Source organism: Saimiri boliviensis, chromosome X, assembly GCF_048565385.1.
Source record: "Saimiri boliviensis isolate mSaiBol1 chromosome X, mSaiBol1.pri, whole genome shotgun sequence".
Classification (NCBI taxonomy): Eukaryota; Metazoa; Chordata; class Mammalia; order Primates; family Cebidae; genus Saimiri; species Saimiri boliviensis.
The window spans coordinates 108815858-108841626 of NC_133470.1; the positions used below are offsets into that span (position 1 = coordinate 108815858).

At 33.4% G+C, this 25769-nt stretch overlaps 1 long non-coding RNA gene across 1 annotated transcript in view; it reads right to left on the reverse strand.

Moving 5' to 3' along the window:
* Window positions 1-7996: 7996 nt before the first annotated feature.
* Window positions 7997-25769, reverse strand: part of LOC141582672 (uncharacterized) — a 570647-nt gene continuing 552874 nt past the window's right edge. The window contains exon 3 of the long non-coding RNA XR_012515554.1: window positions 7997-8014. This is a non-coding gene — a long non-coding RNA (uncharacterized LOC141582672). The remainder of the gene's footprint in view (window positions 8015-25769) is intronic.

The following is a 25769-nucleotide window of genomic DNA, read 5'->3' on the forward strand; positions in this document are numbered from 1 at the left end:
TATCTGTTTTGCAATTATAGAAACAGCTTCTCTGTTTAGTTAAGAACACTATAGCATTAGCTTTTGTAAAATGTACTGCCATAAGTTTTGTTCCATATAATAGGTGAATGTAGTTTAGATTATTCAAAGATTTGTCATAAGTTAACATATTGTTTTAATTTCCTGGACTGTTTGAATGTATTTCATTCATATTTTTCAGCATTGTGTTACTTTAGTGGCAATTATTTTTTTTACAAAAGATTGATCTTTGCCTTTTTCTACTATAAACATTTAATAATATATTCAGAATGAATTATAGAATTTATTCACTGTATCGTATTTTTTAAAACAATTCTTAGATAACAAGTAATTTATTAGAACTTTTGTATGAATCCTTTTTAAAAAGCCTGATAGTTAATTTTATGTAAGTAAAATTTTATACTTTAATTACAGACATAATTTTATTGGAATATTAACCAATCCTGAGTACCTTTTGAGAAATACACAAATATAAAATTAAAAATATATACATTACAATCTGCCATTAATTTTTTTCTAAATAAGAATTTTTCAGTTCAACAAAATAATATGTATCCTAGTTCTTTGCTTTGCCCAGATATCTTAACATTAATTTTGACATATATATGTGTTTGTCTTATCAAATAATTAATTTACTAAGGCTATAACATTGGCAATCCACTTCCTTCTTTGGCATATGAATAGCCAATTTTCCCATCATTTATTGAAGAGGCTATCCTTTCTCCAGTGCATATTTTGGCATCTTGGTAAAATATGTTTATTTCTGGGCTTTCTATTGTACTATATTGGTCTATGTATCTATTTTTATGCTGGTGTCACATAGTTTTGCTTACTGTGGCTTTGTAATATGTATTGAAATCAGGAAGTGTGACACTTCCAACATGGTTCTTCTTGCTCAAAATTGCTTTGGCTATTTGGAGTATTTTGAGGTTCTAAATGAACTTTAGGATTGTTTTACCATTACTATATAAAATATCTTTGGGTTTTTAACGGAGATTGTGTTGAACCTGTAGCCCAACAGGAATATTAAAACATTTTTAGTATCACTAATTTTTAGATAAATGTAAATAAAAACCACAGTGAAATATCACTCCATGCTTGTAGGGTGGTTATTATAAAAGATGATGAGCATTGGTGACGTTGTGGAGAAATTGGAACTCTTTCACACTGTTGGTGAAACTGGAATTGGTACAGCCATTATGGAAAACACTAGGGCAGTGCCTTGAAAGATTAAAAATAAAAATACCATGAAATTCAGCAATCCTTCTTCTGGCTATCTATCCAGAAAAGTTAAAATCATTATGTTGAAGAGATATCTGCACTTCCATGTAAATTGCAGGATCATTCAAAATAGACAAGATATGGAAACTATACAAGTTTTTTATCCATATGTCCATTAACAAATGAATGGATAAAGAAAGTTATATATATGTATATGCATATATATAAAATCCTACCATTTGCAACATAATTGATACTTCTGGAAGACATTATGTTAAGTGAAATGTGTCACAAAGGAACAAACGCTACCTGATTTTTCTTATATGAGGCATCTAAAATAAAGAAAGGGGTAGAAGTAAATAATAAAATGATGATTACTAGAGAATGGGAGGAGGAGCATACAGGGAGTTGTTCAACATGTACAAAGTTACAGTTATACCAGATGAGTAAGTTCCAATGATCTGCCATATAACATACTGCCTATAGTTAATAATAGGTATTGACTACCTAAAAAATTACCAGGAGGGTAGAATGCATACTAAATGCTCTTACCAAAAAACAAAGGGACATAAGGAAACTTTTAGAGATGATAGATATGTTTCTTTACTTGGACTGTGGTGAGAGCATGAGTGCATAAATATGTTCAAACTTATTGAATTGTATAAATTATGTGCAGTTTTAAAATACAAATCAAACCTCAATATAGTTACAAAACATATTTTGAAAGGATAAAAGTATTATTAAGATGTTTAGTGCTAAGTGGACAAAGAAAGAAAAAATTTTGTTTTATAAATGATACATCTATTACTAAAACATTAACTGAAGCACATAAGGAAAATATCAAGGCCATACTTTCAAATTAGAATAGTCAAGATTTATTCAAAATTTTGCTACAATGTACAAATAGAATCACTCTGAATTTTTGATGCAAGCAAATCAAGGCATTTATGTGTTTTGCAAAATATAACCACTATACCAGCATTATATATAAATTTGTAGAATCCATAGATGCAATCTATATTTTATTATGGTAAGAGCACTTGACATGAGTTCTACCATTTTAACAAATTTTTAAATGCATAATAGAGTAATGGTAAGTATAAGCACAACATTTTATGTTTTATAGCACATCCCTAGAACTTACTCATCTTACATAACTGCAACCTTATGCCCATTGAAAGCAATTTTATTTTTTACAGGTATTTGTATTTAAAAGTAAATAGTACTAAAATTATATAATTTTATTTTGACTAGAATAAGAATCAGAAATATGAAACACAATATACAATAACATATTCACAATATCATTATTTCCTTTGTTAATACCTGCTTTAAAAAGTGTGAATATATTCAACACTCAGTGAAGAGTCTGTTACAAAAATTATTTCTCTAATAATGATATTTATTTTTTAGAATTTCCAACTCATTTTATCTATAATAGCAAATTGTTAAATGTTTACTTAAAATTCTTAATTTTGAATGGCAGTAAAAGTAACACGTGTTATATATGGAAGTGAAAAAACCTGAAGAATGTTAACATTTATGCTGTTTGTAAGTGAAATTTGTATCTCCTTTTTTTAAGACATAAAATACACTTTTCCTAATTGTTTGTAGCATCTATGCAGGCAAATCTGAACTTTCCTATCATTGTCAGTGTACAAAATAATATATTTGTTAGCAAGATGTAACTTCAGTTGAGTGTCAGTGAACTTTTACCATCCTTGTGGGCAGGGGTCCCCAACCCCTGGTCCATGGACTGGGTACAGGTTTGTGGCCTGTTAGGAAACAGGCCACACAAAAGGAGGTGAGTGGTGAGTGAACCAGCAAAGCTTCATCTGTATTTATAGCCTCTCTCCATTACTTGCATTACTGCCTGAACAGTGCCTCCTGTGAGATTAGCAGTGGCATTAGATTCTCACAGGAGCTGGAACCCAACCATGAACTGCACTTGTGAGGGATCTAGGTTGCGCACTCCTTATGAGAATCTAATACCTGATAATCTGTCACTGTCTCCCATCATCCACAGGTGGAATCAGCTAGTTGCAAGAAAACAAGCTCAGGGATACCACTGATTCTACATTATGGTGAGTTGCATAATTATTTAATTATATATTACAATGCAATAATAAAAATAATGTTCACAATAAACATAATGCACTTAAATCACCTTGTAACCATCCTTCCACCCCCTGGTCTGTGGAGTAATTGTCTTCCAGGAAACCAGCCCCTGTTACCAAAAAAAATTGTGGACCACTGCTTTCGGGTCAAAAGCACCATTACTTTGGTACATGTCACAATGTATAACTAGAATTTTGTTAATTTTCTTTTTCCTTTCACAATGAGAGGCTATCTTATGTTAACATGCATTTTAATTGAACTTAATTAGGTAATTGCTTTCAAAAGTAGGATTTCAAACACAACCTAAGTCCTAACAAAACCTGTATTAATAAAATATTGTATGATTATGATTATTATTATTATTGAGGTGAAGTCTCACTTTGTCACCCAGGCTGGAATGCAGTGGTGTGATTTCACTTAACTCATGATAGCCTCTACATTCCTGGATCAAGCGATTCTTCTGTCTCACCCTCCTGAGTAGCTAGAATTAGAAGCACGTGCCACCATGTGCCTTTAAAAAAATACAAAAAATATGTTTTTGTATTTTTAGTAGAGATTGGGGTTTCACTATGTGGGCCAGGCTGGTCTCGAACTCCTGACCTCAAGTAACTGCTCTCCTTGGGCTCCCAACATGCTGGGATTACAGGCATGAGCCACCATGGCTGGCCAAAATTTTGCATTATTATTAATGACCCATCCTAATCTAACATGTCTATAGATGTGACCAACTATTTTGAAATATATGTCTGCATAGAGATATTTATACTGCATATAGAGAAAATTAATCCACTTAATATGTAAATAAAACTGCAAATAGAGTATTCTGTGTATTTTATGACAGGACTATAAGATTTTTTCTTGTATTTCTTTTTTACGAGTCAAAAGATAAGATCCAGTGTTTATTTTGTTGTAAGTTTTATGTATCCATAGGACTTACTTGGAGACACATTACTTTTAAAATACATTATAGACTATTATCTCCAAGAAACTAATCATTACATGCAATTAACTGCTAGACTGCTAATTCATTATGGCTTATTAATGTTTTTAACAAAGTGACTGCTAAGTAAAGCAGCAGTAGGTAGAACATAGTGTTTGATTTTGGAATTGGAATAACCGTGTGATATCCTTTTTTATCCTAGTTAAAAAATGCATACATGTTTTGTAAAGTTTAAATGAAACAATTGTTTTTGCAACTAAATTTCTCCTATTTTGTGTATTTAAAGGTTATGTCATCTAGCATATTTTGGGTAATAACATGATACAGTAGATCACATGCATCTATTGTATTGCTCTATAACTCTTTTTCACACTGTTCACTTTTTCATTTTTGATTGTCTGCATTAATGAAAGGTAGTGATGGCTCCGATAACACAAAATGAGAGATGTCATCCAATCACATTATAATTAGCCCTGAGACACTTTATTCTTCCACTTAAATATGGATTCTGGAAATGCCTGACAATACAGTTCAAAAAATAAAGTCATGCAGGAAAAAAAAATCAATAAATAGTCTTTCCATCTCTTGCCCTGTCCCCATTGCATAGATCTACTTTCATATCTAGAGCAAGAGAATCTCACAGCTTGGAGAAATTACCACTTGTAAAATGCTCTAATCTCCATTATATCCCTGTCAAGTGACCATCAAACCTCAACTGTACCCTTTCAAATAAGAGGGGTCGTAACCTCTCTTTGGACTCCTTTGAACTCTTCTGGTTACCTAATAGTTCCTTGCCATTGAGCTAAAAATCACATTAAGTAGCATAATTCTGAAGCATTTGAAAAAAAAAAAAAGCAGTTTCATTTATGAGCTGGTCAGGCTATTTACTGTCAGTAAGTTTAGCTCCTTATGTGGACAATAGGGAAAATAATAATGTAACCTCCTAGAGTTATGGTAATTCAGTAAACTAATGTGCTAACAAATACTAAGCTCAATAACTTATTATTGTTTTTGTTCACTTTTTAATCCTGATTCTTCTACCTTTCAAATATGGCAAAGTTAACAAATTCTGAATGAAATAGTAAATAAAAATGTCAACAAAATTTTGAAATTAATGCTCACAATAAATATAATTAAGTTTTAGGCAGGAAATAAAAAACCATTTATAAGATACATGTTTGTGTATGCACATATACATACATGTTTATAAAGAAACTCAAAATTCCACAGCCAGGGGGAATATAATTAAGTGAAAAAGTGGAGAAAAAATACTATGCCATACCTGAGAAATTTTTTTCTCTTTAACCATTATTATATTATGAAATAGCTAAATATCTGCAAAGTCCCCCACATCCACACTCTGTTCCCTAGCAAAATTAGTTCCATGAGCTACTGAAGGATTCTGTGTTCTTCATTACTAATCTGATATGTACACCCAAGTTGAAATTTAAGGGAATAATAAATACTTCACAATATTTGTGCTTATAACTTTATTTTATAGTAAATTTATTATTTGTGCTTAAACACAATTAACATGAGATCTACTTTCTCAACACATTTTAAATTTACAATACAGTGTTGATGACTGTAGGAACAATACTCTATAACAGATCTCTAGAAGTTATTCATTTTGTATAATCAAAATTTTATGCCCATGGATTACCACTTCCTACTTCTCCATGCCCCCAGGTCCTGATAACCACCGTTCTACTTTCTGGTTCCATGAATTTGAATTTGAATATTTTAGATATTTCATATAATTTGAATCATGCAGTATTTATCCATCTGTGACTGGCTTATTTCAACTAGTATAATAAACTCAGCATAATGGATTCACCCATTTTGTTGTATATTGCAGGATTTTTCTTTCTTATATAAGGCTGAATAATATGACAATACATGTATATACCACATTTCCTTTATCCATTCAACTGTCAATGGTCATTTAGGTTATTATCAAATTATGAACATACCGATGCATGCTGCAATGAACATGGGCATGCTAATGTCTCTTAGAGATATTGAATATAATTATTTTGGATAAGTACACAGATATAGAAGTGTTGGATCCTATGGTAGCTATATTTTGAATTTCTTTATGAGTCTCTGTACTGTTTTCCATACAGGCTTCACTATTTTGCATTCATTTTAACAATGTATGAGGTTTCCAATTTTGCCACATCTTCATCAACACCTGTCTTTTGTTTTCTATTAGTTTTGTTTGTTTTCAATTTTAGTTTCTAGTAAACATCATATAAGGTGTGTAGCTTGATGCTTTTTGATGCTTTGCTCTACATAATAAATGTGGTAAACTGATTACTAAAATCATGTTAATTACCATAATAATATCCTCACATAGTCTCCTCTTTGTAATGAGAACACAAAGTCTGATCTTTTAGCAAATTCCAAGTATAAAATATATTATTAATTGTAATCATCATGTTGTACATTTGATTTGTAAAAATTATCCATCCTACAAACCTAATCTTTTTACTCTTTGACCATTATGTCTTCATTTGCTTATCCCCAGAACCCCGTTAACCACCATTCTGCTGTCTGCTCCTGTTAATTCAACTTCTGAAGATTCCACACATAAATAATATCATGTAGTATTTTTCTTTGTGTGTCTGGAGTGTTTCAGCCTAATACCACTAGAAGAAAATACAGAAAAATAGCTACTTGGCATTGGTCTTGGTAATGAGGTTTTGCTATGACATCAAAAGAACATTCAAGAACAAAACTAAACAGGTGAGCCCACATGAAACTACAAAGCTTCTGCAGAGGAAAGGAAACAATCAATAAAATAAAAAGGCACCTATAGGTTGAAAGAAAATATTTGCAAACCACATATCAGATTAGGGATTAATAATCAAAATATATAGAAAACATAACATAATATCAAACCCCACAAATGCACTAGCTAAAAATGAACAAAATATATGAAAAAAATTTTTTGAAGAAAGACTTAACAATTGTCAACAGGTACATAAAAAGGTGTTCAATATTACTAATCAGGGAAATAGAGATCAAAATCACATTGACACATTGTCTTACATCTGTTACGATAGACAGAATTAACAGATAATCCTGTTAGGATTTTTTTAAAGAAGTGTTGGCTAGAATGTAGAGAAATTGGAACCCCTGCACACTGTTGGTGGGAATTTAAAATGGTAGAGTCATCATAGAAAAGTGTGTGGAGGTTTTTGTTGTTGTTGTTAAAAATACAACCAACATATAGTCCAGTAATCCCTCTTCTGAGTACATATACACATGAAAGAAAATAGTACTTTGAGAATTTATTTGAGCTCTCAGGTTCATTACAGCATTATTCACAATAGCCAAGTTATAGAAAAAAGTGCCTGTAGATGGATAAATGGGGATACACACACACACACACACACACACACACACACACACACACACTGGAATATTATTCAGCCATAAAAGAAGGAAATTCTGCCATTTATAACAACATGAATGAACCTGGAGTATATGATGCTAAGTGAAATAAGTATTTTGCTTTTTAAAAAATAAGTGTCATAACAGTTTTGAGGTGATAAGTCATTTGAGCTTAGATTTGCATTTCCTCCATGATTTGTGACACTAATCATCTTTTCATAACCATTTTTGTCTTTTTAAGAAAAATGTCTGCTCGCATTGTTAGCTCATTTTTAATTGTGTTATTAATAATTTTTGTTTATTTTTTGTTGGTTTTTGCTACTGAGTTGCAGGAGTTCTAATGTATATTTTGGAAACTAACCTTTTATTTGATATATGACTTACAAATTTTTTTCCCATTCTGTGCATTGCCTTATTCTGTTGATTATTTTATTTGCTGTGCAGATGTTTTTTATTTTGATGTAGCCTTAATTGTCTATTTTTGATGTTTTTACTGTGTTTTTGTTGTCATATCCATTAAGTCATTATCAAAACCAGTATTGTGGAGAGTTTTCTGTTTTCTTTTAGGAGTTCTACAGAAAGTCTTTAATTAATTTTGAGTTGACTTTTGTCTATCACATAAGATAAGGGTCCCATGACATTATTTTACAAATGGAGATCTGGTTTTCCAACACCGTTTGTTAAAGAGATTATCCATCCTTATACACAACAGTCTTGTCAAAGATCAGTTGACAATATATTTGAGGACTCATGTCTCAGATCTTTATTCTGTTCCATTCATCTACATGCCTGTTTTTATTCCACTACCATACTTTGTAACCATAGCTTTATAACATGTTAATATTTTGAAATCAGAAAATGTAATGCTTCCAGCTTTGTTCTTGCTCAGGTTGCTTTGGCTATTCTGGGTCTTTTGTAGTTCCATTTGAACGTTAGGATTGTTTTATCTATTTTTTTAAAAAAATGCCAATGATATTTAATAGGAATGGCTTTGACTACTTAGATCGTTTTGGCTAATGTGGATAATTTAACAGTAAGTTTTTCAACCCAGGAACAGAAGATGTCTTTCAGTTTGTTTTCTTCAATTGATGCCACCAATGTTTTGTAGTTTCAGTGTATAATTAATCACCATAAATAAGATTATTTCTCAGTGTTTTAGTATTTTGGGTGCTATTGTAAATTTCTTTTTCAGATAGTACTTTAATAGTGTATAGAAACAACTTATTTTGTATGATTTTTCCGTCTTTTTTTTTTTTTTTTTTTTTGGAGATAGAGTTTCACTCTTGTTGCCCAGGATGGAGTGTGGTGGTGCCATCTCGGCTCACCACAACCTCCACCTCCCAGGTTCAAGCGATTCTCCTGCCTCAGCCTCCTGAGTAGCTGGGATTACAGGTATGTGCCACCATGCCCAACTAATTTTGTAGTTTTGGTAGAGAAGGGGTTTCTCCATGTTGGTCAGGCTGGTCTTGAACCCCTGGCCTCAGATGATTCACCTGCCTTGGCCTCCCATTGTGCTGGGATTAAAGGCATGAGCCACTGCATCCGGCCAATTTTTCTCTTTTAAGGTATAACTGACAAAATTGTATGTTTAAGGTGTACAAGTGATGCTTTGATGTATGTATACAATTGTGAAATGTTTACCACAATTAAGGTAATTAATATATCCACCACCTCACATAAGCATCATTAAGGCGATAATATTTAAGGTCTACTTTCTTATCAAATTTCAAGTACATTGACCCATTAGTCATAGAAGCATATTGTTTAATTTCTACTTATTTGTATAGTTTCCAATATTCATTTTATTAATTTCTAGTTTATTCCTTTGTGGTTAGGGAAGATGCTTGATGTTATTTCAGTTTTTAAAAACGTTCTAAGATATTTCTTGTGACCTAACATATGGTCTGTTCTTGAGAATGATCCATGAGCTGAGGAAAATAATGTGTATTCTGTAGCTGTTGGATGAAATGTTCTGTAAATACCTATTCAATTAATTAGTCCTGTAGTGCAGATTAAGTGTGATGTTTCTTTCTTGATTTTCTGTCTGGATGATCTGTCCAATGCTGAAAGTGGGGAGTTGAAGGCTTCATTTATAATTGCATAGGGGCCAATCTCTTTCTTTCACCTGAGAAATGTTCCCTTTATATATATGGTTGCTCCAGTTTTGGCTGTGTGTGTGTGTATATATATATATATATATATATATATATATACATATATATGTATGTATGTATACAAATTGCCACATCTTCTTTCTGAAATAAACCCTTTGCCATTATATAGTGACCTTCTTTGTCTCTTCTGATAGTTTTTGTCTTGAAACATCTTTTGTCTTACGTAAGCATAGTGACTCCCTCTCTTTTTCGGTTTCCATTGGACCTTTGTCCATCCCTTGATTCTCAGTCTATGTGTGTCATTATATGTGAAGTGTGTTTTCTGTAGGCAACAGATTAATGAGTCTTATTTTTCCATACATTCAGCCAGTCCATGTCTTTTGATTAGAAAGTTTACTCTATCATGCAGTGTTATAATTGATAAGTAACAACTTACTCCAGCCATTTTTAAAATTTGTTTTCTGGTTGTTTTAGTGTTGTCTCTTCCTTTTTTTCTTTCTTTTCTGTATTCCTCTAGCAAAGGTGATTTTTCTCTTGGGATATAGTTTAGTTTCTTGCTTTGTGTGTGTGTATATGTGTGTATGTGTGTGTGTGTGTGTGTGTGTGTGTGTGTGTGTGTTTATATATTGTATGTTTTTTATTTGAGGTTACCCTGAGACTTGTAAATACTATCTTATAACCTATTATTTTAAGCCAATAACAACTTAATACTATTTGCATAAACAAATAACAAAAAGAAAGCTAACAGAAACTCTACGCCTTAGCTTTGTCCACAAGCTTTTTACATTTTTGTTATTTCAGTTTACATCTTGTTGTACCATGGCATGAAAAGTTGTTTTGCTATTTTGATTATTCATTGTTTAGTCCTTCTAATTAGAATAATAGTATTTTACACATCACAGTTACAGTGTCATTGTACTCTGTGTTTTTCTGTGTCCTTACTATTACCAGTGAATTTTGTACCTTTAGATGATTATTCATTGCTCTTTCATTTATTTTTCTAATTGAGGTACACCCTTTAGCATTTCTTGTAGGATAGATCTGGTATTGATTAAATCCTTCAGTGTTTGTTTGTTTGGGAAAGTCTTTATTTCTCCTTCACATTTGAAGGATATTTTTACAAGATATATTGCTCTTTTCCTCCAGCACACTAAACATCTTATGTCACTCTCTCCTGGACTGTAAGGTTTCCAATGAAAAGTCTGCTATCAGACATATCAAAGCTCCATTTTTCGGTACTTGTTTGACTTCTCTTGCTACTTTTAGGATATTTTATTTATCCTTGCACTTTGGGAGTTTGGTTATTAAATGCTTTCACGTAGTATTCTTTAGTTTAAATCTCCTTGCTTTTCTATAGTCTTGTATTTGCATATTGACATCTTTCTCCAGGTATGTGAGAAAGATGTTATTATAACCTAATAAAGAGATTTCTGTTATTATCCCTTAGAATACACCTTATACCCCTATCTGTTTCTCTACCTCCTCTTTAAGGTCAATAACTCTAATATTTGCTCTTTTGATGCTATTTTCTAGATCCTGTAGATGTGCTTTATTGTTTTTAAAATTTCTCATTTGACTGTGTGTTTTCAAATAACCTGTCTTGAAGCTCACTGATTGCTTTTGCTTTATAAATTCTATTATTTTCCCAGAACCATTGATGGAATAGTATATCTTTTTGTCAATTTAAGTTTTTGTATGCTCTGTTGATTATTTATCAGTTGGCTGTACGTATTTGGCTTTACTTCTAGGTTCCCTATTCTGTTCCACTGATCATGTGCCAACTTTTATGTTGGTACCATGATATTTTAGTAAGTATAGTCTTGTTATATTATTTGAAGTTGGGTAATATGAGCCTCCATATTTGTTCTTTTTGCTTAGTATTCATTTGGTTATGTTGGCTCTTTTTCTGATCCCAAATAAATTTTAGGATTGATTTTTTTTTGTTAATTCTATGAAGAATATTGATTGTATTTGATGGGAATCACATTGAATCTATAGATTGTTTGGGGCAATAGTAACATTTTTACACTACTGATTCTTCCCATTCATGAGCATGGAATGTGTTTCCATTAGTTTGTGTCACCTACAATTTCTTTGAGCAGTGTCTTGCAGTTTTCCTTGCAGAGACTTTTTACCTGCTTGGGTAAGTATAATCTTAGTTATTTTACTTTTTTCTGGCAACTGTTCTTTTTTTTTTCTTTATTTTTATCTGATTGGAATATTTCAAAAGACTTGTCTTCTAGTTCTGATTTCCTTCGTTTGTTTGTACTGTATTCTTCAAGTTTCAAATGTGTTTTGTGTTTCAGTGAATTTTCTGGTTTCTGATATTTTCGTTTTTTTAAAAAAATATCTATCTCTGGTAAGTTTCTCATTCTTATCCTGAATTTTAAAAAAAATCTTATTTTTTAATCGCTTTTCTCAGATTTCTTGTATCTCATTGACCTTTATTAATATCATTATTTTATATTCTTTTTTTGAGATTTCATAAGTGTCTTCATTGAAGTGTTGCTAGAGAACTATCATGTGTTCATTTGGAGGTGAAATTTTTATTGTTTATTTATGTTTCTTGTGTCCTTCTGTTATCTGTGCTTTTGGTATAATAGCTGGATTCCTCAATTTTTTAAAAAATATAATTTTGGGGAAGAACTTTTTTCTGAAGATATTTTTTGTCATGTGGGTTGGGTTGGGCTATTTGGCTTTTGTTATAGATGCATGAAGTAGTGTAGTCCCCATATGATACCTTCAGTGTTAAACAGCATTAATTGCGTCTTTGATTTCCTTATTGGCTTAGTGTGTGGTTTTTAATGTAGGCTGTGATGATATTTTGCTGGGGATGGTGGTATCAGGTGGGCTACTCTTCAATGGTGGCAGCGGTGGACTGACTGTGCCTGTCCTTGGGCCCCAGGGCAGCATATACAGGCACCATTGTTAGCAGGTTCAGGTGGGTTGATGTGGGGGCCTCCATATAGCTTTGTTGGGTGCCAGCAATTACAAGGTGAGCACACTTTTTGTGCCCCTGGGCAGCAATTTGTCATGGGCAATGTCAGTAATAGTGACAGAACAATACTCTGGCTCACAAGTGGTCCACAGTGATGATGGGCATAGCTGTGTGGATCAGTCCTTGGGTCTATAGGTGGTGCATGTGGTTGAGTCCAGCCGTGGTCATGATAGAAGGTGGGTTGGGCCCATCCTCAAGACCCTAAGAGGACTACTCAGGTACAGTGGTAGATGGGATAGAGTGATCTCCAGGACATCAGACAGTGTGCCTGGGCACTGAGGAGATTGTGTTGTGCTGGGCAGGACTATCTTAAGTTTCTCTGTGGAATTCGTTGGCACTGGCTGATAGTCATGGATGATGAAATTCTCAAACCCCCAGCAGAATGCTAAGGTTGGGGCAGCAGTGGCTGTACTTCATCCCTGCTGCTCTGGAAGTTGAGATCTCTTTCAGTGGCAAAAGTCATAAACAGGCAGCTGAGGCTGCAGGTGGCAGCTCTAAGTGGAATAACCTTTTCTCAGGGCACTTTAAAATGTACAGTGGTCCTGCTACTTGGAGTAGTGAGATCACAACCAATTATTGATACTTCAGCCTTGACAGCTGCAGACAGCAGCAGTGCCCAGATGTGGACAGAGCATATCATTGGGATTCCAGGGATGTGGAGATTAAGGGGTTGTTGAGCTCCAGGGCAGGGTGCAGTTTGGTGCTGGCTAGGCGCTTAAAATGTCACCTTGCAGCAGCTGCTTAGAATTTGGGATGTGAGTGAAATCCAACATGTGCTGTCTTTCTAGAGCATTGCCATCAATATCATTAAAATGGCCATACAGTCCAAACCAATTCATTGATTTAATGCTATGCTTACCAAACTATCAATAACTTTTTTCATAGAACTAGAAAAAACTATTTTAAAATACACATGGAACCAAAAATAAAGTTAAAATAGCCAATGCAATTCTAAGAAACAAGAACAAAGCTAGAGGCATCACATTACAGTACTTCAAACTATACTACTGGGCTACAGTGATGAAAGCAGCATCATATTGATACAAAAACGGACACAGAGACCAATAGAACAGAATGAAATTCCCAGAAATAAGGGCACATACCTACTACCATCTGATCTTTGACAAAGTTAACAAAAACAAGCTATGGAGAAAAGATTCCGTATTTACTAAATAAGGCTGGAATAACTGGGTAGCAGCCATATGCAGAAGATTAAAATGAGACCCCTTCCTTACATCACATAAAACAATCAATTCCAGATGGAATACTTAATTACAAAATGTAAAACTATAAAAACCTTGTAAGATGATTCAGAAATTCTATTCTGGACATAGGTCCTAAAGTTTAAAAGAAAGTAAAAGAAATAAATGAAATAAAACCCCTAAAATTCTTAATAAAAGAGTATTGTTTTCTCAAAAAAACTGACTTAAAAATAAACTGAAATATTTCTTAAAAAGTGAAATGTGTGTTGTTTCCCTGTGCTTCAACATGTATCTATTTATTGAAATATATGTGTAAGTTAACTGTGACTTGTCATCTATCTACTTGATAAAATATAGTTGTTTTTTTAAAAAAATTATCTATGTTGAGTTTTACATTCCACTAATATAAAACATTGCTATATATTTTTAAATAATTTCAACACTTATTTTAGATTCTTGTTACACATGTGAAGCCTTGTTACGTAGGTATATTGTGTGATGCCGAGATTTGGGTTATGATGGATTTCATCACCTAGATAGTGATCATACTACACAATAGTTTTTTAACTTCTCCCCCCGTTCTTCCCTTCCCCCTATTCTAGTTGCCAGTTGTTCTATCTGTTCTGCAGACAGAACTGTTCTATTTTTCCCATCTGTACGCCTATGCATACCTGTTGTTTAGCTCCCACTTATAAGTGAGAACATGTGGTATTTGCTTTTCTGTTCTTATAATAATTTGCTTAAGATAATGGCATCCAGCTGCATCTGTGTTGCTGCAAAAACCTTATTTTGTTCTTTTTAATGGCTATGTAGTATTCCATGGTGTATATGTATGACATTTTCTTTATCAAATTCACAATTGAGAGGCAGCTATAGTGATTCCATATCTTCACTATTTTAAATAATGCTGTGATGAACATATCGGTTGATATGTCTTTTTGGTAGAATTATTTATTTTCTTTTGGGTATATATTCAGTAATGGGATTGCTAGATCAAATGGTAGTCCTGTTTCAAGTTTTTTGAAAAATCTCCAAACTGCTTTCCACAGAGGCTGAAATAATTTACATTTTGACAACAGTATATAAGCATTCCCTTTTCTCCATAGCCCTGCCAGCATCTCTTGTTTTCTGACTTTTTAGTAATAGCCATTCTTACTTATGTGAGATGGTATCTCATTGTGGTTTGAGTTTGCATTTCTCTGATGTTTAGTGATCTGGAGCATTTTTTATGTTGGCTGCTTGTATATCTTCTTTTGAAAAGTGTTTATTGATCTCTTTCACCCACTTTTTAATGAGATTATCTGGATTTTTCTTGTTGAATTAAGTTCTTACATAATCTGGATATTAGTCTTTCACCAGATAACTAGTTTGCCAATATTTTCTTCCGTTCTGTAGTTTATCTATTTACTCTGTTGATAGTTTCTTTTTCTGTGCACAAACTCTTTAGTTTAATTAGGTATCACTTATCAATTTTTGTTTTTATTGCAATTGCTTTTGCAGACTTAGTCATAAATGATTTCCCAAGGTTGATGTCCAGAAAGATATTTCCTAGGTTTTCTTCTAGTATTCCTTTTTATGTTAATTTTTGTGGATTTACAGTAGGCATATGTATTTGTGGGTTACATGAAATATTTTGATACAGGCATGCATATGTGTTATAATCCCATCAGGGTAAATGGAGTATCCATCAACTCACGAATTTATCTTTTGTGTTACAAACGATCAATTATACTCCTTTAGTTATTTTAAAATATACAATTAAATTTGGTACAAAAATAGGTAAAATGAATGAGATCTTTAGGATTCTTTTAGTTTGATTTCTTACATTTAAATCTTTAATCAATGTATTATTTTCTTAATAAATATCAATGTCAGACATTTTCTTCACAACTGTGTTCTCCTTCACCACACCCATGAGAATATGCAATAAATTTTGAGAAGTCAACAAAAGAAGGTAGGTTTTGGAATTAACCTTTGTGACATGAAATGTGGAGTGGCTTTTATGAACAAATCTCCACACTTATTTACACTGGTATTTGTCTCTTGATGTTACTGGTGAATGTAGCTATTGCCAGGCCCTGGGCTTGTGTCTTATTTGCTTCATTGTGTTTCACCACTGAGTCCCCACCTACTTGACTCTGTCTCTGAACATCTTAATTTATTTCAGGCTCTTTTTAGTGGGGAGCTGAACATTTGAGCATTGTTCCTATACTCCCAATCATCATCTGGGATCTTTTTTAACTAGTGTATTTATGTCAGGCACTCCATTGAGCTAGAGAGTGAACTGAGATATCCAGTGTCAGAGTAACTGATTAAAGCAACAAGTCAAAAATGAATACAGCAATCAAATATTTAACCACTTATTTCAATAATAGGAACATGCTGCTAAGATGGAAGAAAATGTCAACTCCTCATATTTCATTTTCTCTCATGTAACAGTGTGCTGATAGAAGTTCATGTGGATTGATGTAGACATGTGGATCATCTCACTGTTCAGAGTGCCTGTATTAGTTTAATTAGTCTGATGTTATGGACTAAATTGTGTTCTCTCAAAATTCATGTGATGAAGCTCTAATTCTCAGTGCCCCTGAATGTGACTATATTTGGAAAATAGGGTCTTTAAATGGGTGATTTATTCACAGAAGTCATTAAATTTGACTCTAATCCAATCTGACTATTGTATTTATAAGAAAAGAAGGTCAGGGCACATAAAAACAGCAGGGATTTGCAGACAAAGAGAAAAGATCTTGTAAGGACAAAGAGAAGGAGGCTATCTGTAAACCAAGAAGAGAGGCCTTGGGAGAAACAAAACTGGCTGGCACCTTGATTTTGGGATTCTAGCCTTTGGAATTTGGAAAAAATTAGTTTATCTCCTTTAAGTTACCCAGGCTATGGTATTTTGTTATGGCAGCCCTAGAAAACTAATACAGTTGTTGTAGGAAAGTACCACAGACGAGGTGGCTTAAACAAGAGAAATTTACATTCTTCTCGTCCTCAAAACTAGAATACTGAAGTCTAGACATTGCTAGGGTTTATTTCTCTTAAGGCCTCTCTGTCCTTGGCTAGTGAATGGTTGTCTTCCTGAGATGTCTTCGTGTGGTCTTCCCTCTGTGAGTATCAGTGTCCGTATCATCTCTTCTTATAAGAACAACAATAAGATTGAATTAACACACCCCCCACATCATATAACCTAATTTTACCTTAATTACCTCTTTAAAGCTCTTGCCTCCAAACACAGTTACATTTTCAGGTACTGAGGGTTAAAACTTCAACATATGATTATTGAGGTGAAAACTTTAGCCTATAATACAATTTGAAACAAAGGGCACTTACATTTTTATGAGCTCTGGGGCTGAGGAGAAATAAGCAAGGAGGACTGAGATTAAAATTTACTTGGTACCATGATCAAGTTGGCTTCATCCAAGGGAGGCCAGGCTGGTTCAACATGTGCATATCAGTAAGTATAATTATTCACATAAACAGATATAAAGACAAAAGCCACATGATTTTCTTGATAGATGCAGAAAAGGCCTTTGATAAAATTCAACAACCCTTCATTTTAAAAAACTCTCAATAAACTAGGTATTGAAGGAACATACCTCAATTTATTAAGAGCTATTTATGACAAAGCACAGTCAATATCATACCGAATAGGCAAAAACTGGAAGCATTCCCCTGGAAAACCAGCTCAAGACAACGATACTCTCTCTCACCACTCCTATTCAACATAGTATTGGAAGTTCTGGCCAGGGCAATCAGGGAAGAGAAAGAAATAACAAGTATTCAAATAGGAAGAGAGAAGTCAAATTGTCTTTGTTTGCAGACAACATGATCCTATGCTTAGAAAACCCCATCGTCGCAGGGCGCGGTGGCTCAAGCCTGTAATCCCAGCACTTTGGGAGGCTGAGGTGGTGGATCATGAGGTCAAGAGATCGAGACCATCCTGGTCAACATGGAGAAACCCTGTCTCTACTAAAAATACAAAACATTAGCTGGGCATGGTGGTGCATGCCTGTAATCCCAGCTACTCAGGAGGCTGAGGCAGGAGAATTGCCTGAACCCAGGAGGCGGAGGTTGCAGTGAGCCGAGATCGCGCCATTGCACTCCAGCCTGGGTAACAAGAGCAAAACTCCATCTCAAAAAAAAAAAAAAAAAAAAAAAGAAAAGAAAAGAAAACCCCATCGTCTCAGCCCAAAAGTTTTTTAAGCTGATAAGCGACTTCTGCAAAGTCTTAAGATACAAAATCAGTCACAAGCATTCCTAAACACCAAGAACAGGCAAGCAGGGAGCCCAGTCATAAATGAACTGCTAATCATAATTACTGCAAAAAGAATAAAATATCTAGGAATACAGCTAACATAGGAAGTGAAGAACTACAAGGGGAACTACAAACTGCTGCTCAAGGAATCAGAGAGGACACAAACAAATGGAAAAACATTTCATGCTCATGCTCATGGATAGAATCAATATTGGGAAAATGGCCACATTGCACAAAGTAATTTATAGATTCAATACTATTGCCATTAAACTAACATTGATATTTTTCACAGAATTAGAGGAAACTATTTTAAAATTCGTGTGGATTAAAAAAGAGCTTGTATAGCCAAGACAATCCTATGCAAAAAGAGCAAAGTTAAAGACATCACATTACTGGACTTCAAACTATACTACAAGCCTACAATTACCAAAACAACATGGTATTGCTACAAAAACAGACACCTAGACCAATGGAACAGAATATAGAACTCAGAAATAAGATCACATATCTACAACCATCTGATTTTCAACAAACCTGACAAAAACAAACAATTGGAAAATGATTCCTTATTAAATAAATGGTGCTGGGGGCAATGGCTAGCCATACAGAAAACGTTGAAAGTAGATCCCTTCTTTACACCTATCTAAAAATTAACTCAAGTTAGATTAAAGATTTAAATATAAAACCCACAAGTATAAAAACTCTAGAAGAAAATCTAGGCAATACCTTTAAGGACAAAGGCAGGGGAAAATATTTCATGATTAAAACACCAAAAGCAATTGCAACAAAAGCAAAACTTGAAAAATGGGATCTAATTAAACTGAAGAGCTTCTGCACAACAAAATAAATTGTTATCAGAGCCAATAGACAAACTACAGAGTGGGAGAATATTTTTGTAATCTGTGCATCTAACAAAGGTCTAATATCAAGAATCTACAAGAAACTTAAACAAATTTATAAGAACAAGCAACCTCATTAAAAAGCAGGCAAAAGAAATGAAAAAACACTTCTCAAAACAAGATATTCATGCAGCCAAAAAAGATGAAAAAAATCTCAACATTACCAATCATTAGAGAAATGCAAATTAAAGTCATAATGAGATACCGTCTCACACCAGTCAGAATGGTGATTATTAATAACTTAGGAAACAACAAATACTGGCAAGGTTATGGAGAAATAGGAACACTTTTACGTTGTTGGTGGGAATGTAAATTAGTTCAACCATTGTGGAAGACAGTGTGGCCATTCCTCAAAGATCTAGAACCAGAAATACCATTTAACCCAGGAATCCCATTACTGGGTATATACCTAAAGGAATGTAAATCATTTTGTTAAAAAGATACATGTACATGTATGTTTATTGCAGCACTGTTAACAATAGCAAAGACAGGGAATCAACCCAAATAGCCATCAATGATAGACTGGATAAGGAAAACATGGTGCATATACATCATGGAATACTATGTAGCCATAAAAAGGAATGTGCTCATGTCCTTTTCAGGAATGTGGATGATGCTAGAAACCATTATTCCCAGAAAACTAATACAGGACCAGAAAACAAAACACTGCATGTTCTCACCTATAAGTGGGAGCTGAACGATGAGTCTATATGGACACAGGAAGGGGAGCAACACACACTAGGACTGTTGGGGGTTGGAGTAGGGAGACAGAAAGAATTAGGAAAAATAGCTAATGCATGCTGGGCTCAATACCTAGATATTAGGTTAATATGTACGGCAAATCACCATGGCACTGTGGGAAACATTCCCGTGTGAGACCCCCCAAAAGGCGTGGATCTCACTATATGGTGAGTTTGATCCCAAACACAGTTTCCTGTTGGAGGCAGTTGAGCTATCGGGAAAAAGGAACTGAAAGATGGATGATCAGTTTCTAATATCAACCACTATATCGTTTGGGCCTAAAACTATGCGGTGCTGCTAGACCGAGTGACTCCCTACCAGCAACCAGTTTCTGCTTTTAACTTTATATGACTCTTTCTTTAAGAATAAGCTTTAAACTTTTCTTTACTTGCCTGACTGCCTTGTACCCTAGATAATGGTTTAACTGTGGGGATATTTGCAAAGCAAATGCCACCATACGGGATGGCTTTGATCCCTGACTCAGAGACTCCTGAATAGGGAGAGTTGAGATAAGTTGAGTCAGGAGCAGACAAAGGAGAATCTGGTTAAAAGATACTCTGATGAGCAAAACCAGAAAACCTTTTCACATCTCAGTTCTAAAACAAGATCAAACCAGAAATACCTGCAGCCATGAGGAATAATGTCTGGATGTAAACAAGCTTTGTGATCACAGGAAATTCTGTTACTTCTTACAACCACTAATTGTGTATCTGACTTCTCTATTGTATAGGCCATGTAAGGTATACATTTGCATTTCCTCTTGCAACCACTGATTATGTATCTGACTTCTCTATTGCATAGGCCATGTAAGGTATAGATTTGCATTTCCTCTTGCAATGATGTAAACCAGAGCAAAGAAAGTGTATTTATTCCTGGCCTTTGAAAAATAAAGGCTGCTGCTTAGGCACGGCCTATCCAGCCCTCCAGACGCCTCGCTTTCTCTGTGTCTCTTATTTCTTCAAGCGCCCTCTCTCTTCCAGGTATTAGGACCATCTTGCAGGTCAAGAGACCCCCGACAGACGTGCCTACCCGTCCCGGACGGTCCCCGACATGGCACACGTTTACTTATGTAACAAACCTGCACATCCTGAGTGTATACCCTAGAACTTAAAATAAAAATTAGAATTAAAAAAAACTTACATGGTAGCAAGTCCAAGTAGGAAAAACATCTATAATGTTTTCCTCTCCACCCTGCTTCCTATAATAAAATCTCAGTAGAGGTTCTTGAGTAAAAGTTCTGAGTCCTTGTGTTAACTCCTTTTAGAGTTGCCCAGGCAGTGGCTGTTTAGCAAGTCTGGTGTGGGGAGGGCAGCTTTCCCCCATGAGGTCTGCCGGGTAAAGCCTTTGAAATTGTCTGTAATCAGATCTGAAATATCACACACAGGGTTTTAATCCAGGGACTGGACTCCTTAATGTATTATCACTGTGGAAATTTCTGGTATTTATGCCAGTTCAGAACATGCTTGAGATCTCCAGATTCTTTTCTGAATGGAATGTGCACTAACTTGCTTAGAGATCAGTCATAGAGAGTAAATTGGTCCACCTTCTTTTCTCTCTGATGGTTTTCTACTGGCATCCAGATATATGTGGATGTTGTTTTAATGGTAACTGACTTCTAATACAGAGTTTTAAATTACTTACAAACCATTATTTTATCTATATACACTGCCATGTTCTTTGTAGGTAAATCAAACTTACTGACTCATTGCAGAATGCAATTTCTCCTACTTTTAAAAAAATAGTGTTGCATTTGTCTACCTAAATTTGCTGTCACTTATTCTGCATACCATTATTTGTACATGATTGTAAACTGTGGTTTGGTCATATCATCTGGGAACTTTTTTGGTAGACTTTGATCTTGGATTCATGTAAAGCAATTAGGTGACCTCTTGAAATCAATGCCAAGTACTTACGATTTAGTTTATTCTTGCCAGTGTTTGTTCCACAGTTTTTAGCCTGAAGAATAGTATTCTAAATATAGATGTGTGTTATATTAAGATTGAGCAATTTTGTGTTATTTCTGTCATTCATTTTAATAATTTCACCAACTCCAAAAAGAAAATGTGTATTATTTATTCTTCAATTTGCTCTGGATATAAATTAAAAATACCTTATCTTTTCTTCGTAATTTTTGAGTCACATTTGTCTCTGATCCATTAATCAAGAATCTTTACACTTTTTTAAATGTATTTTTCTAGAAATGAATGCATTGAGTGCATCTATATAAAATTGTATTCATTTTTTAGAGACTAACTTCTTATCTTTTCCTCACTTGTCATTTAAAACTATATACTTAGCATTATGATTCTTAGTCTTCTTAAACTATATTTACTTTTAAGAGTCACAAACTATAGATCATGAAATTTGCAATCTGCCTCAGATTTAGATAAGTATTTGACTATTTACTTTACTCTGTCCTTACCTATGCTCATTGTTTCCACCAAATTCTCATTTCAATTTAATCAACGAATATTAATTTAATAGTCAGAATCAGATCTATATTTATTATTTTTTGTTATTTTTTTATTAAATTATCAGTAAATTAAAGAAAATTTATCACAATGCTGATTTTAGCTTAGTATGCCTTCCAGCAGATGTCTCCATTTTTGAAATTGTCTCTTAATTCTTTATTTTGCCCCTGTGCCACCTTTCTGAGTCAGTATTTTATTAGCTACTTTTTATCTCACTGTGTTATCAGTCGTAGGAATTGTATGCCTACAACTTCATAAGTTGTTCCCCTCTCTAATCTTTGTGTAACTAATTTTTAGATATATTTCATTCTTAGAATTTTAGATATATATGCAAATAAACACATACTTGATACTTTGGTTTTCTCTAACAAATCTATTTATCGAGCAATGTTTCCCTTCCACAGATAAATTTTAGTCCTATTTTGCATCTCAATAAATATTTATAATCCCCATGGGAATTATATGTATATCTTCATGGTAAAGCCTAAAGTGAATTTTCCTTAATAATTTTTTTTTAATGCATGAGTTTACAGACCATTTTTCAGTTTTTCTTCATGGTATCCTTCTCATAGGAAGTCCTATAAATATCCTTATTAGTTTATTTATCATCTTCAAGTCATACTTAATGACTTCCATTGTAATACTTCCAATTTTATCTCAGCATTCTTATTCTTTCACCTCCCTTTTTAGTGTATATTATTTTTGGTGACACCAGCAAGTCACTCAACAGACATATGCATATCTGGTGTTAATTCCTGTCTAAGAATCCATTACTGAGACATCGTAAAAACAACTGTGATACATACTACTAAAAGAGATGGGAGTGTATGCTTGATTTCTTTGTGTTTTGTGCTTAATCCTATTTTATTTGGTATTGATATTTTGACCTGTGTTCTGGTAAAGGCATACTTAATCATAAACAACAACTGAAGACATATCATTGCTGTTTGCTATGATTTCTTCATTAACATGTATTTTTTTTCTGAACAAAATTTAATGTAAGGTTATATAGCATATCTAGAAATTTAAGTATTTCTGTTAGACTCAGAAAATCTCGGCAGTAATGACTTCATGTGACCACATTTTCTTCTTTTTAAACTAGAGTAAGATTTGAATTTTATAACAGATTCGTCAATTGTAGTTTTTGAAATTGCCCTTACAGATTTTTTTTAGGGTTCGTCTAGAGGTAATGTTTAACCTACTTGAATCTACAAGACTGGGAAGCAGTTCAGATATTTGAGAAATCTTTTAGGTCTTCCATCACATCCCACAAATACATTATAAAAATGCAGTATATCTTTTTATAAGCTATGCCATCCTATCAAATATTTCTACATATTTTTTGGCAGAGAGACACCAAACACCTCTATAGATTGTCTTTACACATGCTGCGACATATGCTGCCTCCTTACTGTTCTGTGAAAAATGAAATGCTTACTTTGAATCTTTTTTGTGTGTGCAAAAGCCTAAGGAATTTTTCTCATTTTGTCTTCAAAATTATCTGGGAACTCTGACAAGAAAGGAGGGAGTAACACTAAATTATCCAAAAATTAAATACGTGATATGCAAGGAAGTAAAAAATAATTACAAGAGAAGTCTTGGGGCTTGTGAAGTTGTTTTTTGGTTAATAAATACCAACATTGCTTGATATAATTTATCTGAATTATTTAATAAATCTACTGGGATAAATTTTAAATAGTCTGCAATGACTAAATTTGACTTAATGTTGCATCAAGACTGTAGGCTAGATGGCAATATAAATAATAAAAATGATTTGTTTATATTTTCTTATGACAGAAAATTTTCTAATCAACCTTGACAAACTATCAGAGTTATTCTGGGAAACATTCCAATATATCATCTTTTTTTTCCCAGCATTTTATAAATTCTAGTAATGATGTTTAGGGATGTTGGCTTTTTGGTTATTGACTAATATAAGACATGTATTCAAAAACCTTGGATTGTATAGTATTATATTATGGCACTATAAGAAACTCTAAGATGTCACCTTGTCCTTTTCCTTAACTTTTCATATCAAAGAGAAAAACAATAATTTTTATCAGGATTCAGGGGAAAGGGTTTAGTGAAAATTATCAATATACATTGTTTTTGATTTTTAATAGACTCATACATTATTAAAACTCGATTTTATTCATGGATACTTATCCAACTACATAGAAAATTCTTCTCTCATTTACAGATACTCCAGAGTAAGAATAGTTAACTAATGGTGGCAAAATTTCATTGTAGGAAAGCAAGAGGTAGTTTTCAGTGTAGGTTTAATAGAATGTCTGAAAGAAGGTTTCTTTTCCTGGATGTTGGATACAAAATTTAATAATACTTAATATGATTTTCTAATTATTCACAATTGACATTTTTATAATTTCTTTTACTTTTGTGTGAACTGTGTGCCTTTAGCTCAAGTAAATGTACTCAGCAAACTACTCCCTTCCCCGGGGCTTATCCTTTCAGCTTTATGTCTCTTTTACTGGGATTCTTATACAAGCTTAACTGCTATCATTTATGAACTTGTTTGCATTTTCTTAATTATGGTACTGATCTCTGTTATTTTCAGTAATTTCTCCACCTACTCAAACCTTCATTCTCTTACTATGTCTTTTCACTATATTTGCCAGTAATTTACTAGAACGCTCACCTCTTTTTGTGAGACATCTATTAGCATAAGCATAAGTGCTAGTTCATTTTATTTCCTGATCACTCAATAGTATATAAAACAGCCATCACGATAATCAAATCTATGTATGCTACTTTAATTTAGTAGAATTTTTGTTCATGCAGAAAAAGTTACATTATTCCTCATTTTCTGCAAGACAGCTTATTGTCGTTTTCAAAACATCAATATAAACCTTAAATTATTTAACCTTTTTATTTGAGGCTAAACATGGGATTTCTTACTCAGCAGAAAAAGATAATGTTAATCAATTCTTTCACCAATTCGTTAAGATTTCTTGAATGTATTCTATATTTCAGATACTATGCTATGCAACAATTGAGCTTCTTGCATTTTGTTTGGAAACCCAAGAAAACAAGTACATAATATCTATAATACATAATAAATACTACAACTTAACTAAGCAGATGATAGTATGTAGGAGGATCTAAGTCTTTGGTAATAGAGTTAATTTAAAATCACAAGTGTATAATTTGTGTATAACAGTAGGTTAAAAATTGGCCATAAAATATAGGTGGGTCAAACCATTTAGATTTGTGGAGGCTTAGAAAATTGTGTTTAGAAGAAAATTTTTACTTCTTTTTTTTTTTTTTCCTTTTTTTCTTTTTTCTTTCTTTCTTTTTTTTTTTTTTTTGAGATGGAGTTTCGCTCTTGTTACCCAGGCTGGAGTGCAATGGTGCGATCTCGGCTCACCGCAA